Here is a 13,365-nt window from a genome sequence, read left to right as displayed (position 1 = left end):
AGACCCAGAAGCAGCTCCTGGCTCCTGGCTTTGCAGCCACTTGGGGAGTGAACCAGCAGATGAAGACCTCTCTCTGTCTCTACCTTTCTCTGTATCTCTGTCTTTCAAATAAATAAAATAAATCTTAAAAAAACCACTATGATGCTTTCTTGACTTCACAGAATTAAGTATAAACCATGAGGGAAGGGAAGAAAGGGAGTTAGTCACCATTTGTTGACGGTCTAATGAGGGGAAAAAAAGCAGAGGATTTATCACACCACCAACTCATTCAGCTTGTAAATGAGGCGAGAATATGAGCTTTTGGTCACAGGATGACATTCTGTGTTCACCAGACTTACTGTCCATCCCATTCAAGCATGCTTCCCTGGCTGGCCACCCATCCTGAGATCTGATGCTTGCAAACCATCTAGAAGAGAGACCTGAGCAAGGTGTGGGACAAATTGGTCCCTGAACCATAAGCAAAGGCTCTGGATACTCTTGGCAGTGGTCCCAGCTCTGCCACTTAGTAGGGGATAACATGTGTACGAATTATTTTGCCTAAATTTTAGTTTTCTCACTTGCAACAGAGCAGGGGGGAAAGTCACAGCTATTTTATGACATTAATTTCATGGTGATTTTTGCAAGGTTTACTTTTGTGATGCCTATAAGAAAATACAATCCCTGTAAGTGGTTTCAACTGTGATTATGCCATTTGCACCTTTCGAAGGAGAGTCCCCAGAATTCCCAAATCATATCAGTCCTTCCTTCCCATACTGATTCTCAGGACACACTTTTGTTTTCTTCTCATTATATATGCGTGTGTGTGTGCACATCTGTGTTTATAGGCTTTTTCCCCACCAAAAAATAACTTGTCTGAGGGTAGAGATGACATCTGTCTCATCCATTTCTGTTCCTTGAGAGCTGGTGATTGGTACGTATCTGTGGCCTCAGTCACTGTAAAGTCCACCCTTGAACTGAGAGAAGCCTGGTCCCCCCCTGTGGTGCTCCATGATGGCCTACTCTGGCACACACGCTGCTGATTGGTGCCCTTGGCAGGAGGAGGGAGGACTGCTTTTGCCACTTAGATAACAGTTAATAAGCATTGGCCAGGCCCTTCCTGTCTTTCAGATTGGGTGGTGTGTTTAAGACAAAATTCATGCTTCTGCTTTATCGAAAGTCAGAGGCTGAGAGCCGGAGTGCAGGAAGAGGAACGGAACAATGATGCTGGGGGCACTGGGGAAGGCTTTCCAAGAGCAGGGTCTGTTTTGAGCTTTATGCACTGAGCAAAGCACCTACCCTAGAACTGCATCTAGTGCTTTACACATTCACTACATTTTCATCTTTATTAACACTGCACAGGAGGCATTACATTTTCAGATGCAGTAAACCAAGTATAAAGTGGTTAAGTAATTTGCTCATAAGCATTCAGCTAGTATCTATTTGAACCCAGAGTTCAAAGTTCCTGCTGGGAACAGAGTAAGGTGATAGGAGATGGGTATACACATTAGGGTGGATTACTAAAGAGCAGGGACTGCCAAAATCCCCATGTAAGTTTCAAGCAGAGGAAGGCAATTCTCTCTTTGGAACAGTGATAGGATCATAAAGCAATGCAAGATTTGGCCCAAGGGAAAGACTATGGGCCTAGAGGCTATAGTCTTACCCAGAGAGGAATACAGACTAATGACTTGCAGAAAGCACAATTCTTGCATCATTAATTTCTTCAAGATTCTCAGCCTAAGTACTGTAGATACAGAAGATATTAAAGACTAATTGAATATAATTAAGTTTTTAAAGTGAATCTGCATTCCCAGAGCACAAATTGATAATTAAAAAAAAAAGAAAAGAAAAGAAAAGAAAACCAAGGTGAATAGTGAGCATAAATGTTGAGATGCCAGTTGGGACACTGGCATCCCATGTTAGAGTGGCTGCATTCAAGTGCCAGCTCCACTCCCAATTCCAGCTTCCTGTTAATACATTCCCTAGTAGGCACCAAGTGATGGTTCAAATAGTTGGATCTCTGCTTCCCATGTAGAAGACTTAGATTGAGTTCCCAGCTCCTGGTTTCAGCCCAACACACACTCATCCATTGCAGACATTTGGAGAGTGAGCCAGTAGGCCATCTCTATCTTTCAGTCTCTATGTCTCTCTCAGCCTTTGTGCCATTGAATATATAATTTTTGAGAGAGAAGGATATCATCTGTACCCAACAAGTTGGTTCAAATTTATAAATATTGGTGTTTTAGGCCGGCGCTGCGGCTCACTAGGCTAATCCTCTGCCTTGCGGCGCTGGCACACCGGGTTCTAGTCCCAGTCGGGGCACTGGATTCTGTCCCGGTTGCCCCTCTTCCAGGCCAGCTCTCTGCTGTGGCCCTGGAGTGCAGTGGAGGATGGCCCAAGTGCTTGGGCCCTGCACCCCATGGGAGACCAGGATAAGCAACTGGCTCCTGCCATCGGATCAGCGCGGTGCGCTGGCCGCAGCGGCCATTGGAGGGTGAACCAACGGCAAAAGGAAGACCTTTCTCTCTCTCTCTCTCTCATTGTCCACTCTGCCTGTCAAAAAAAAAAAAAAAAAAAAAAAACGCAGTCCTTCTGGTTGGTAACATAGGACAGCTACCTGACATTCAACAGACCAAAGCAGAAGTCTTGATCTCCTTCAAACACTGAGGGGAACCTCAACAGAATACCAAAGAAATAAGACATCCATTTCCATGAAAATGAAAACTGCATTGGCCTCCTCACAAGAAAAGTCTGAAGCATATCACAGCACTTTGAATATAAGTGGCTGGGAGGATATTTTAGACTGAGGATTAAGGATGAGATGAAATTTGTATCTCTGTTTTTAGGAAAGAAAATCCAGTGGATGTGAAAACAGAGATCCTGGTGTGGCTAAAAAAGTAGAAGAAAAGTAAAGTTGACATTTTGAGATTTAATTACTATTTATAGCCTTTGTCTACACTCTTGAGGAACAGTTTTTTTTTTAACTTTTATTTAATAAATATAAATTTCCAAAGTACAACTTTTGGATTATAGCAGCTTTTTCCCTCCATTACTTCCCTCCCACCTACAACCATCCCATCTCCCGCTCCCTCTCCCATCCCATTCACATCAAAATTCATTTTCAATTATCTTTATATACAGAAGATCAATTTAGTATATACTAAGTAAAGATCTCAGCAGTTTGCACCCGCACAGAAACACAAAGTGTAAAGTACTGTTTGAGTACTAGTTATAGCATTAATTCACGTAGTACAACACATTAAGGACAGAGATTGTATATGGGGAGTAAGTGCACAGTGACTCCTGTTGTTGCTTTAACAATTGACCCTCTTGTTTATGGTGTCAGTAATCACCCTAGGCTCTTGTCATGGGTTGCCAAGGCTATGGAAGCCTTTTGAGTTCGTAGACTCCAATCTTATTTAGACAAGGTCATAGTCAAAGTGGAAGTTCTGTCCTCTCTTCAGAGAAAGGTACTTCCTTCTTTGATGGCCAGTTCTTTCTGCTGGGATCTCACTCACAGAGATCTTTCATTTAGGTCATTTTTTTTTGCCAGAGTGTCTTGGCTTTCCATGCCTGAAATACTCTCATGGGCTTTTTAGCTATATCTGAATGCCTTAAGGGCTGATTCTTAGGCCAGAGTGCGAACAGTGTTTTTTTTTACTAACTACTTGTTGAATTCTTTATTTGGTGGAGTGTTAGGCTTGTGACCATAAAGAAAATTCAAAGTATATCATTGTAAAGATTAAAAAAAATAAGAAAAGGAGGAGGAAGGAAGGGCGGGTCAGGTCGGAAGTATCATTATGCTCTTAAAACTGTATATATGAAATAAAAAAGTTATTGCAAAATTAAAAAGAGAAAAGGAGGGAGACAATATGGTTATCTTAGAATTAGATCTATGTAAGCCAGCGCCGTGGCTCAATAGGCTAATCCTCCACCTTGCGGCGCTGGCACACCAGGTTCTAGTCCTGGTCAGGGCACCGGATTCTGTCCCGGTTGCCCCCCTTCCAGGCCAGCTCTCTGCTGTGGCCAGGGAGTGCAGTGGAGGATGGCCCAAGTGCTTGGGCCCTGCACCCCATGGGAGACAGGATAAGCACCTGGCTCCTGCCATCGGATCAGCATGGTGCGCCGGCCGCAGCACACCGGCCGCGGCAGCCATTGGAGGGTGAACCAACGGCAAAGGAAGACCTTTCTCTCTGTCTCTCTCTCTCTCACTGTCCACTCTGCCTGTCCAAAAAAAAAAAAAAAAGAATTAGATCTATGTAATACTTGATATATGTCATCTTTATATTAATAAAAATTTAAAAAAGAAAAGTGTATTTTAGAAGAATCCCTTGTGTGTTTGTTATATGTTTAGCCTCTCATACCTGAAAATCTGAAACCCTAATTTGAGCTAACATGATATGGTCAAAAAGTTTCAGATTACAGAGTATTTTAGATTTCAGATTTTCAGATTAGGAATGCTCAATGTAGTGTCTATGCAAATATCCCCAAACCTGCCCCTCCCTCCCAAGAAAAACCCAAATCTGAAACACCAAGCATTTCTGATAAAGGGACTCAACCTGTACTATATTTTCAATGATGGTTATTTAAGTACAGTCTGGAAAACTGCTCAGAGCTATTTAACATAAATATTGAATAGATATCTATTGTATATAAACTCTGAGAATAAGTGTTCTGACAATCCAAAGATATAGTTGCCATGTGGGCATGAAAAAATAAGTGGAACAAAATGAGATCCCACTGAGGGGAGAATTAAATGGTATAAACCTGAATATCTAACGATCTAAATTGAATCTATGGCATCATAGAAATGCAGAACTTCTGAGTTTCTAATATCTTGCTGAAATTTAGGCAATACAGGGCTCTAATAAAAAATTTTATCACATAAGAATCTAATAAAAAACAAAAATCTCTTATTGATGTAGTCAAGCAATTAACCTTAGAAATTGCAAATATAGTTCATTGTTGTCCCATTTAGAATTTTGTGAGTTCAGGTCTTTTAGCTTAACTTATTTATGTACAATCTAGTCTCTTGAAAGGAAGGAGTTGTTATCAAAATGCTTTTCCCAGGGCAGCACAGGACAGGAATAGCTGCTGTAAGAGGTAGCCTGGACAGCAGCAGAGAGCTGGAGAAGCCTGTAGTTCTCACTAATGACTTGGAAGCCCAGTGGGGCTTACCAAACTTCAGGAATTACTTGAAAAACATAAGCCATCACAACATGACTTCTGAACATTTATTCTGGTTAGCAAAGTTTGCGTTAATTGATTTATCACTCTGTCTCACAGTATGTATACTGCAAGTTATGAAGTCTTTGCAATATGAACCGTTCATGTAGATGGGGCTATTAAATCTTTGTTGAAAAGTACCTAGATGCTGCCAGGATGATTACTTTTATTTTTAGGCTGACATCTCACAGGGCCAACAAATAAGTGGAATGAAAATTCACCAACCCTGTGTCCACCAAATCTTCTGTTCACAGTACTTAGAAAGCTTGCTCTATTTTACTTTTTTTTGGAATTATCCCAGTAATAAATAGCTATTATCTGTCTGTTGAGAAAGAAGCCACGTTTGAGCTGGAGTGAATTACAGTAGCTGCTCAATAACAAAGGACACAAGCAGAATGGCATCAGGCTGAATTGTAAGTTCTTTCCAGAGGCACAGAGTGGGATGCTCATCTGAGTCACTCAGATCTCCTGCATGCTTTGGCAATACTTGTATCCAAGAAGATGTTTGCAGAAATACGGCATCAACCAAAGATGTTGGTGGGGTATACAGCTGTTCGTAACATGGGCTCTGAAGTCAAACTCTTGGGTTCAAATCTTGGCACCACCTCTTATGTATAAGTCACTTTGCACAAGCTAACTGTCTAATCTGTACCTGTCTCCCTACCTGCAAAGTTGGCATAAAAAAAGAATATGGCAATTTCAAAAGGTAATCCATGTAAGCACTTAGAACTATGCCTAGCACACAGTACAGACTCAATAAATCTCAACTATTATTAATCTTACTGGGAGAGAAGCAGATCTGTGTGTATTGTAAATTCCTGGCTGAAATCTTCAGTCTTCCAATCCCCCACATCTACAGGGTGCACATGCCAGTGTATTTGAAGTACTAACATTGTGCAGTCAGGAGCTGGCAGTGCTGTTATTTCTTTTATGGGAATTTCCAGAGGCAATCAAGCTTTGGAATTAATGGTGTGAATATGAATTCCAAGCTCCTTCGCAGAAGGACAGAGAAATAGCCCTCTTGGCAATAAAAGTTTGTTCTTTATGTAATTTATGCCCCTCCTTCCAACATGATATCATTCATCTTTCCCTTCCTCCCTATCAGACTATCTTCCCACATCATGCATGCATGCACACAACCCTTGCATGCTATGCTCTTACAAGAAGATGCCTGCATGACACATATGCTCTAATTGTCCATCTTTACTCTGACCTGCACCCCTGCTGCCACTTTACTTTCTTCTCATAGTAGCCACAGGACCTTTTAGAAAACAGTTGGTTCATACTGTTCAACAACAGTTGGCTCACCACTTAAAATCTCATGGCTTCCTGTTGCACTTACATTAAAATCTATGTTCCTATGTGCATCAACCCTACCTCCCTCTCTGATGGCATTTCTGCCCACTCCTTGGCTCTTGTCTCTGAGGCCTTATCTCTGGTTCTTGAATTTGCTAAGCTTGCTTCAGCCTCAAGGCTTTTGAACTTCTGTTCCCTTTACAGAAACTGTTTCTCCATGTTTCCCATGGCTAGATCCATCTCATCATTCAACTATCATCTACTCAGAAGCTCACCTCTACTGTGCCTTCCCCAACCACTAACTACAAAGCAGACCCTCATGATCTACTCTATCAACTTCTATCATTCTCTTTTCTATTTTTCTGACATTTTTTGGACAGCAGTTTTCACTCTCTGAAATGTTGTTTCTTTCTGACTTATCTGTTTGTGATCTTTCTACTCTCAGTACAGTGTATGCTTCATGTAATCAAAAACCTTGCTTAGCTTATCTATTATGTCTTGTGCACCTGTAACACAATCATGGACCTAGCAGACACTCTAAGAATTTACTGAATAAATTAATAAATGAATAAGTGAATATGCAAGTCTCAGAGTTTCTTTGTGATCTAGCTTAAGTTGCTCTTATTCTTTGAAGCTTTTTTGTAATGGTCTCAAATAATTTAAACTTCTAATGCATCTACTATCTGGACTTAGCACTTTAAACATTCATTCATTCATTTATTCATTTATTTGAAAGAGTTAGAGTTTGGAGAAATAAAGATAGACAGAATTCCATTCGCTGGTTTACTCCTCAAATGCCCAAAACAGCTGGAGCTAGACCTGGCCAAAACCAGGAGCCAGGAACTGCAAGTCTCCCACATGTGTGTCAGGAAACAAGTACTTACTTGGGCTCTCACCTGCTGCTTCCCAGATGTATCAGCAGGAAGTTGGACTGGAAATAGAGGTAGAACTTGATTCTAGGTACTCAGATATGGGAGGCAGAAGTCCTAAGTGGATGGCCTTTCACATTGTACCACAATACCAACCCCTGAACTAAGCTCTTTATCACAGATAGACTTGTTCTGTTTGATTTCTTTCTCAACAGGTTTTTAACTTTCTTGAGGATAGAAATCTTGACCATCTAAAATGCAGCTGCAAGTCAGTAATAACCAGAAGTTCATGCACTTAACTCAGAGGAGAGGCCACCTGTTTCTCACTAAGAGCCCAGTACTCATATTTTGTTAAAGCAGACCAGAGGATGCAAGTCAAGGGAGTGCCCATGTCCCATCTCTAATCTTCGGTGGCCTGAACTACAAGTCTATAGTCACAGGCATGTTCTGTAGTAGTTTTTCTAAGGTAGACAATGCCCATGAGGAAAATTATATTCTCACTTTAAAACTTTCTTTCCCTTTGGTCTGAAAGGGAGGTTTTTTTTTTCTACTTACTGTATACTTCGCTGATGGCGATGTGAATCTAGCTATGAGATTATTATTTAAGCTCTTATTTTGGCTATGCTATTACAGAAAAATGTTAGCCATCTCTTATAAGGTCTAAAGATTAAATTGTGCGTCCTACAGATTCCTTCATAATAGAATTAGTTCCCTACCTTGAAGAGAATAGAGAAATGAAAGAACAAGTTGGGCTTAGAATAGAGAAATGAGGGAGCAAGTCCTAGATCACCTGCTGACAATAGCAATATTACATGAATACTTAGCAAACCGTTTCAACCCTTAGATAAGAACTTAATAAAACATTTACCAGAAGGTCCAATGCCTTCTATAAATTTTATAGAATATATGGTTATTTAACTATGTGCTTATTTTCAAAGACTTGAATAATCACCTTGTAACAATGATCAAATTTGGTCTATGTTATGTCATGATTTTAAGGAATCTTAGTTCAACCAGATATTTTGGATTTTGATATTGGTCTATTATGCTATGTTATATGTGCGTACATATTGTATGTCCACATGGGGAAATTTTATTAAGAGTTTTATTTTAAATGGCTTTTAGATAAGATTGTCCATAAATTTAAGCTGCTAAAATCAATCAAAGATACATTTTAATTTGTGTGACCTGAATCTGTGTATCATATGTTTTAAACTTGTTGGTAGAAAGAAACTAAAAACATTTTATATGGTTGTGCTTCAGTTTACTGGTTAAACAAACTACACCATCTTAGATATTTAAGAGGTGTTTTCAAATACATGATTCTTAGGCACAATTTTAGCAACTGTGATTTTACAGTTTCTCAACTCACAACAGAGGATTACAATGGAGGAATTACATGGGGAAAACAGGACTGTTAGAAGCAGGCTCTAACAACAAGATGTGACAGCTAAGAGGAAGGGGTAAGGAAGCTAAAAAAGAAAAAAAAATGACAGTAGGAGACAAAAGGTGCAGATGTGTATAGAAGAGATAGCATTTCATGGAGAAGACCAACCATATATCTACCTCAACTTTGCCATGGTGTCATAAAAGCCAATGCATTATAGCACAGTGTGATAATGACATTTTTATTGATGACCTGAAGCCATCACTTAACATTTTAGTTTAATCATGATCAGTTTTAAAAGGGACAGGAAAAGATCATATGTGTTACAAAAGTTTATAATAAGAAGTTCATTGACATATAAATATTTTAAGGTATGGGTTTCACTGTGTAGATTTCTTCTTTGTGTGTTGAGGTGCTTCCCTCTCTTCCCTGATGAGAACGAGTAAGCAAGTTAAGATATTTTTGCTCTATGCCTAGCACATGGTTGGGCACATAATTTTTACTAGTAGATAGGTTTTTCTGGGGGAGACAAGCCTAGAATATGATTTTTTTTTTGGGGGGGGGGCTTAGGCATCTGCAGTGGTGACTTCAGCTTCTACTCCCGGCTCAATGCTGATGGAAGTGATCTGTTTCACAATCTCAGAAGGGCTGTGCAGGTCAATGAGCCGTTTGTGGATTCTCATCTGGAACCGGTCCCATGTCTCAGAACCTTCACCACAAGGGGTTTTTCTTGTAGTGATTCGCAGTGTCTTGGTAGCATCCAAACAGGTCCTTTCACTTTCAGATTCTTCTCCTTTGCTCCTCTGATCAAGTCAGCACACACCTTCTCCAGGGACTTGACGTTGCGCTGGTCAGGGTGATCCTAATTTGGTGAATGGCCACCTCTGGTTCCACGGGCGTCTTTCCGGTGTCTTTAAAAGCCATGGCTGCGGCGTGGCTTTCTGACCGACTTGTTCCTCAGCGAGAGCGAACAGTGATGAGTCAGGAGCAGGAGCGGGCGCAAACACGCTCCGCACCTAGGGCTACCGCGTCGTCTTCAGAAAGTAGAATATGATCTTTAATCTCTGCAATTAGCAGTTCATATTGCTGAGGGACAATGGTTTGCTCTGATACTTGGATGAGGTAATGATGGGTATTAGTTACTCGAACTTCTAAGGCTTTCTTTTTATTTTCATCCTAGGATGTGAAACCTATTCCCTTGTGCAAGAAAGACATGCTCCTGGATAGTAACACCAAACAGAGAGGTTGAAAGTGGCAGTGATCTGTTCTTGGTCCAAAGGATTACAGATGCACCCTGTATGACCAGCAAGATTAGGGTGGTGTGAAGAAAAGCACACAGGATGGGAGTTACAGTTACCAGAGGCGCTGACAGTTACTGAGGATTTATTCTTATGCTAGGAACTGGGTTGAGTACTTTTGACCATTATCTCACTTAATCTTTTAAAAAACAACTTATTTTTTTTTACTTATTTGAAGGACAAAGAAATAGAGGAGAGGTGGAAGGAATGAGAGAGAGGGGGAGAGGGAGAGAGGGGGAGAGAGGGAGGGAGAGAGGGAGGGAGAGAGAGAGAGAGAGAATCTTCTACCCACTTATTTACTTCCCAAATACTGACAACAGCCTGGACCAGGCCAAAGTCAGGAGCCTGAATTCAGTCCTGGTCTCCCACATGAGTGGCAGTAGCCAAAGTACAAGAGCCATTACCTGCTGCCTCCCAGGGTGTGCATTAGCTGGAAGCTGGAATTGGAAATGAGATTAGTTTGATGCTCAGGCACTCTGACATGGGTTGCCGGCACCCCAATCAACATCTTAACCACGGCACCAAATGCCAGTCCCCCCCTCACTTAATCTTCACAGTAGTCTGAATAGGTCTTTATCACCTCTCATCATGCAGCAGAAGAAACAGGGATACAGAGCTTAGTAGCTGTACAAGGTTCTGTAGCTGGTAAACAGGGGTGTCAGGCCTCGATGCCAAACTGTAGAACCCTGAAGTCTCCCCATTTATGGTCATGCCATTATATCTCCCCAGATCTGGCTTCCATCCTTCCTGCCATTTTCTAGTCTTTCTTGAAAATCACATAACCTTCCTGAGTTTCAGTTTTCTCCATCACCGAGAATAAACACGCTCACACTTGCTCCTCCGTAAGATTTTGTGAAGTTCAAAAGTCTTCTAATCCTGTAGAAGCTTTTATGTAGAAAGCCCTGCATGCCTGAATATGTGATAGCTTCAAGACAAACAACAGATACCACAAACAGACAAAATCATGTCCTTCTCATACGTAAGAAACTATTTTAAAGACAAAAAAGCTGGCTCAATTTTACACCACAAGTTCACATGTTTGGTCATTCACCAGGCCTCATCAGATTCTTCAATATGGATTTCAAAATTATTCTCCAACTACAAGCTTCAAAGAAAAATATATCCTGTGGAGACTGTTCTCTTAAGAAACTCAAAATGAAATACAGATCTTTTGAATGAATGAGACCATTTGTATTCTCATGGGTGATGGATGCATTTTTCTACTTTAATATTTCAGCCATTTTCCCAAAGGCTTTTCTCATTTTAATTCATATTGGTCTGACATGTTGAAGTTAGTTTTACAATTGAGGCTAGTCACGCATCCCTGGGTCATTTACTTTTGTATCCTGTTATCAATAATATGTAATAGGAGCCATTTCTGAGTAAAAATCCTTCAGTTCTCAGAATGTACTATGGGTCAACAATTTTGGCACTCTCTCCTGAAAATACCAAACCAAGTCTTACTCCTGTTCTTCATGCAAACAAGCAGCTGAGAAAAAATTGCTTGAAAAATGGGCAAAAGAGCTTTCAAAAGCCAGTAACTTTCCATCCATGAAGAGGCTTCCAGAATGCACACTGGTGATCTTGGCTAGTATCACAGAGGCCAACACTACCCCTTGACCAGATATGTGCATTTGGGCAAAAGACTTAAACCCTGAGTTTTCATTTGCTCAGCTGTAAATTGGGAATAATGATGTCCTAAGGTTTTTTTTGTGAAATTTAGATAAGGCTTATTATTATATGTGCACAATAATTGATAGAAGTGGAGGTATTAATTTGAAAAAATGATGAATAATGATTGGTTAAGCTATAGCTTAATGCACTATAAGAGAAGATTCCTGGAAGAGTCATTTTCAAAAAGAAAACACAAGTTACTGGTGACATCAGATATAGATATAGATAGATAGATAATACACACACATATTTATATATATATATTTGTATTATATTTTAATGATTATTTATTTGTAAGGCAGAGTTACGCAGAAAGAGAGAGAGAGAGAGAGATGTATCTTTCATCTGTCACTTCACTTCCCATATGGTCGCAATGACCAGGGCTGGGCCACAACAAAGCCAGGAGCTTCATCTCTGGGTCTCTTACTTGGGTGCAGGGGCCCAAGTACTTGGGTCATCTTCCACTGCTTTCCCAGGCATATTAGCATGGGCCTGGATTGAAAGTGGAGCAGCTGGGATTCAAACTGGTACCCATATGGGATGCTTGAATTTCAGGTGGTGGCATAATCCATTACACCACAACATCAGCCCCAATATCAGATATATTTTAATGAACAATTTTGCTATTTAATGAAAATAGTTATAAACTATCAGTATATGCCAGAAGGTGCACTAATACAGGTGTAAAAAGAAAGAATAATGACAGAGTGGAGGTGATAAAAGGGATGAAATAAGGAACAGGCCCAGAGAAGAAGAGTTAAAGTAGAAAGTGAAGAGAATAAAATCTACTCCAATGTTGAAAAGAGTATGGGGAAAGAAATTCATAAATCTCAATAATAAAAGGGTGGGCTTACTAGGAGAGAGTTGTATGGTAATCGCAATCAAATTCATGAGTACTCACTTGGCCTTGTGGAGGGGAATTGGGTACCAGCACTCAGGAGTACTATAAGAAGCTGGATGTCTGACAGAATTGAAGCCTGATATATAATATTAAGTCAAAAAGTTATGGTAAACATAGCCAGTAAGAAGGGAATTTGTTGGTCATATAACTGGATACTAAAGAGCAGGGTATCTTATTGGACAGAATAGAGAATGATGTTCATCCTCACTGTGTCCACGGATCACTCACTTGCGCCATCATTGCCTGAGTGGGCCAACAGAGAGATGGTTTTCTCCCTCTTATCATAAACTGAACAGGTGGTGGCTTGTTGTATTGGAACAACGTGTCTGAAGACTATCCAATCTGGATGACAGCTTCATCACAGCATGGCACCCATAACTTTGAGGCACCTTGAATGTGAATGCAATCTGAAAGAAATCATGTTGAGACTGCAAATGCAGCTGGAGTCCCTCGAATCCTTCCTAATTAGACCATCCCCCCAGACCCCTGAAAATTCTAGAGTTAGTGGTGGTGCTCTTAAGAATATGGGATTTGGCAGAGTCAGGGTCTAAGGTTACTCAATGGCGAAGGGCTCACTAATGATCTTCCTACCTCATAAAGGTAGGCACTCTTCAAGAATTCTTGAAAGGAGAATTATCTGTAAAAGTGTATCTATTTCTTACCAACAAAGTAGTTATTCTGTGTGAACTGTGTATTGATTAGGACACCCTGGGATATCACTCCCATAAACCTCCCACC

The 13,365-nt window shown here is 40.5% G+C and overlaps 1 protein-coding gene and 1 pseudogene across 2 annotated transcripts in view; both read right to left on the bottom strand.

The window, feature by feature from the left end:
- The window catches only part of FAT3 (FAT atypical cadherin 3), a 533,836-nt gene that overhangs the window by 291,128 nt on the left and 229,343 nt on the right, over nucleotides 1-13,365 (bottom strand). The window lies entirely within an intron of this gene.
- On the bottom strand, nucleotides 9,321-9,720 carry LOC133764628 (small ribosomal subunit protein uS10-like; annotated as a pseudogene).

Source organism: Lepus europaeus, chromosome 7 (assembly GCF_033115175.1).
Source record: "Lepus europaeus isolate LE1 chromosome 7, mLepTim1.pri, whole genome shotgun sequence".
Taxonomy (NCBI): domain Eukaryota; kingdom Metazoa; phylum Chordata; class Mammalia; order Lagomorpha; family Leporidae; genus Lepus; species Lepus europaeus.
Note: the sequence above shows the minus strand (reverse complement) of the source record. Positions and strands in the feature narration are given on the sequence as shown.